General features: G+C 47.9%; 1 protein-coding gene across 1 annotated transcript in view; it reads right to left on the bottom strand.

The window, feature by feature from the left end:
• DSCAM (DS cell adhesion molecule) overlaps window positions 1–3,858 on the bottom strand; it is a gene marked incomplete at its 5' end in the record, with an annotated part of 727,362 nt that overhangs the window by 645,689 nt on the left and 77,815 nt on the right. The window lies entirely within an intron of this gene.

Here is a 3,858-nt window from a genome sequence, read left to right as displayed (position 1 = left end):
GCCGTGGCGGGGAGTGGGCCCTCTGTGCCAGGGTCTGGTTCTTCTTTGACAGAACTAGTGTCCTTGTTAGGAATCTTCCTGGAAGGCCGTGTTCCCTTCCTCCGGATCTTATGTCAGTGGTGTTTGCTTTGCACACGTAGGCTGAGGGTTACATCCCCTCTTGTCACCTTTCTTTATCAGAGCCACTGATGAAGGGAAAGGAGGAGTGCTCAAACCAGGGCAGGCGCCGCAGGGAGGACAGTGGTCTGCAGCAACACCAGGAAGGGGAGGCTCGGCTCGGGGTCTGGCCGCTGAAGACCCTGACAGACAAACGCTCCGGCGTGGAGAGCAGTGACTGAAGGAAGCCTGCATGGGAAGGGGTGTGCTCACTCACAACTTCGCCTTCTCTTCCACGAAGTAAAGCTGAGGGTGTTGGTTGCTAGGCCGCCGTAACAAAGCACCACAAACAGGGCTTAAACAACAGAGAGTTGCTTTCTCACAGTTCGGGAGGTCAGGAGTCTGACACCGAGGTGTCATCAAGGTGTTGGCAGGTTTGGTGACCCCCGAGGCCTCTCTTCCTGTGTCCTCACGTGGTCGTCCCTCTGCATGTGTCTGTGTCCTTTCCCCCTTGATTTATAAGGATGCTGATCCCATTGGATTAGGGCCCAGCCTGGAGGCACCATTGTACTGAATGGCCTCTTTCAAGACCCCATCTCCAAATCCAGTCACATGTTGAGGTGCTGGGGATCGGGACTTCCATGTAAGAATTCGGGGGGACACAACTCAGCCCATAACACTGAGGATAAGACACAGCTTGTACTTCCCACGGTCACTGCGTGACTTACAACATGTGGATTCAAGTTTTTTCCAGCAAAGAAAATCTAAATCTGGCCGGCGGGTTAGTCTCAGTTGCTTCCTTCGCCTCAGATTACAGTTTTCAGACCTGATTGTCAGCAGCCAGCCCGCTGTTGCAGGTGGAAACGTCCATCAGGCAGACCATCTCTGGGAGTCGTGAGGGAGGCGCTTTCTTGTCATCGTTTAAAGCAAGAACCACAGCCACACCGGGGCGCCTGGGTGGCTCAGTCAGTGGCTCAGTCAGTTAAGCGTTTGACTGATTCTTGGTTTCCGCTCAGGTCGTGATCTCAGGGTTGTGAGATCAAACCCCACATCGGGCTCCCCGCTCAGCAGGGAGTCTGCTTCTCTTCTCTCTCTCCCTCTGCCCCTCCCCCACTCATGCACGCGCTCTAAAATAAATCTTAAAAAAAAAAAAAAAAAAAGCAAGAGCCACAGCAGACCTTGGCCGAGCACACACACACCGGCTTCCAACTCAAGAGCCGCAGTAACCCTCGTAGGAGAGCAGAGGCCTCCGTGCCCCTGACGGCCCTTTAAAACACCTGCTCAGAGCGCCTAAAATCATATGCTGTAAGTGTTGCCATCAATGAAACTTAAAGCCCTTGGAGAGAGGAGCAAACTAATACAGAGGCCTCCTTCCAGATTTGAGCTGCGAGGCTCCACACATTCCCCGTCAGCTTTCAGCCATGCCTGCCTCTTGCAAAGCAGAAGGGAGCTGAGGGGCTGGTTTGGTCAGAACCCTCCAGCTGTGTGTTTCTTCCCGGCCAGGGTAAGGGGCCCCAGGGAAGAAGGTCAGGAAACTGCCCATGGCCTTTTCTGCCCACAGATGTCCCCCTCTCCAGTATTTTCCCCGTACCTGAGAAGCATTACAAGCTCCTCTTTAAAATTCAAGATGTCCACAGAGCATCAAGCCTCCCTTACATCTGAGTATAAACTACGTTAATCACGTCATCTTCTGCATTAGTTGAGTAGTGCTGTGTGTTTCAAAAAGGGACAATTTCAGCTTGGACGAAGTGGATGGGAGGAAGTTTTGGATCCATCTGGATGAAGTCAATGCCTCTGACCCAAGCAAGGCAGGCTGGGGACCACAGACTTCTGGGTGGTAGGGACACTGAGGTAAGAGGAAGGCTCAGAGGAACAGGGAGGACAGCTGGCCAGGAGGGACTCCCTTGAAATCTCACCTGGAAGCTTTGGGATTAAGTGGTTCAGCCCTGAAAAACGTCACCTGTGATGTACAAGGTCCTGGTCCAAATATCCGAAGTTGAGAATAATGCAAAGGTAGGCAAATCTCAGGCTGGTGTCCCTTTCCAAGTCTGCGCTGGGAGCACCTTACTGTGGTAGACTGAATACTGGCCCCCAAAGGTCTTAATCCCTGGAACCAGTGAAAAATTTTTTATATGGTGACAAGTCTTCGTAGATGTGATTAAGTTAAAGTTGAGATTGGGGAAATTATGTGGTGGCCATAAATGCAATCGTAAGTGTCCTTGTAAGAGAGAAAAAGAGGTATATTTCATACAGAAGAATAAAACAATGTGACCACTGAAAGGAGATGCTACATTGTTCACGTTAAAAGTGGAGGAGGTAGCTGAGATCCAAAGGACACACTCTAGAGCAAGTGAGAACAAGGCAATGGATTCTCTCCTACAGCCTCTGGAGGGAACATGGTGCCCCCGACACAATGATTTGGGCCCAGTGAATCTGATTTCAGACCTCTGATTGCCAGACGACAAGAGGACATATGCATGTTGTTTTAAGTCATCCAATTTATAATTATTTGATGCAGCAGCAATATAAAACTGATATATTTATATGTACCCAAATAAAGAAAATCCAGAAGAATAGAAGACAAGGTTTGGAAAGAAGTTCAGAGCAGCTGAAACTTAATGTATCCCCTTTAGTGGGCCAGACTCTGTGCCGGTTATTTTATATGGATTAGGTCTCAAACTCACAAAAACCACCCAAGAGAAGTGATATCATCACTGTCATCATCACTATCTTCTTTATCATCACCATCACCATCATCACCATCTTCATCTTATCACCACCACCATCATCATCATCACCATCACCACCACCATCATCACACCACCACCATCATCATCACCATCACCACCACCATCATCACACCACCACCATCATCAGTATCTTCATCATCACCACCACCACATCATCATCACTACAACCATCATCAGNCATCACCACCACCATCATCACACCACCACCATCATCATCACCATCACCACCACCATCATCACACCACCACCACCACCATCAGTATCTTCATCATCACCACCATCACCACATCATCATCACTACAACCATCATCATCATCACCACCTTCATCATCATCACCACCATCATCACCATCTTCACCACCACCTTTATCTTCATCATCACCATCTTCATCATCATCACCATCATCACCACCTTCATCTTATCACCACCACCATCACCATCACCACCACACCATCACCATCTTCATCACCACCACCACCACCTTCATCATCATCACCAGCATCATCACCATCTTCATCATCACCTTTATCTTCATCACCACCATCTTCATCATTAATATTTATCATCAATATTTTTATTTTCTATTTTTGCATTGAGTTATAAAATTCTACTCCAATTGGAACATATTGAGTTACCAATTAATGGTCTTTATGGCCTGAAAACAAAGTGAAGCACCCACGTTTGAAGAGCAACAGAGCAGGTGTTTTGGTAGCAACCTGAGAAGAGCAGCCCACAGACGAATGTGACGGGTGGCCCCACAAACACTATTCATACAGAAATTAACATGGTCAAATGCTATAAATAACTCCCCATTCAGCACCATCTTGCCCAAAAGAAATTGTTTCTGCATCATCAACTCCTGGCAGCAACTTTGCTATGTCTGAGTTGCCATTTCTCAAAATAATGTCCTTTTATCCCACTTGGGACCTGTCACCTGGAACAAACAAGGTCTTTACGAGTCCCAGGAAATGAGAGAATTTTCTCCACAAACTATGTTTTTCTGTACTTGTT

This window comes from Ailuropoda melanoleuca, chromosome 1 (genome assembly GCF_002007445.2).
Source record: "Ailuropoda melanoleuca isolate Jingjing chromosome 1, ASM200744v2, whole genome shotgun sequence".
Taxonomy (NCBI): Eukaryota; Metazoa; Chordata; class Mammalia; order Carnivora; family Ursidae; genus Ailuropoda; species Ailuropoda melanoleuca.
Note: the sequence above shows the minus strand (reverse complement) of the source record. Positions and strands in the feature narration are given on the sequence as shown.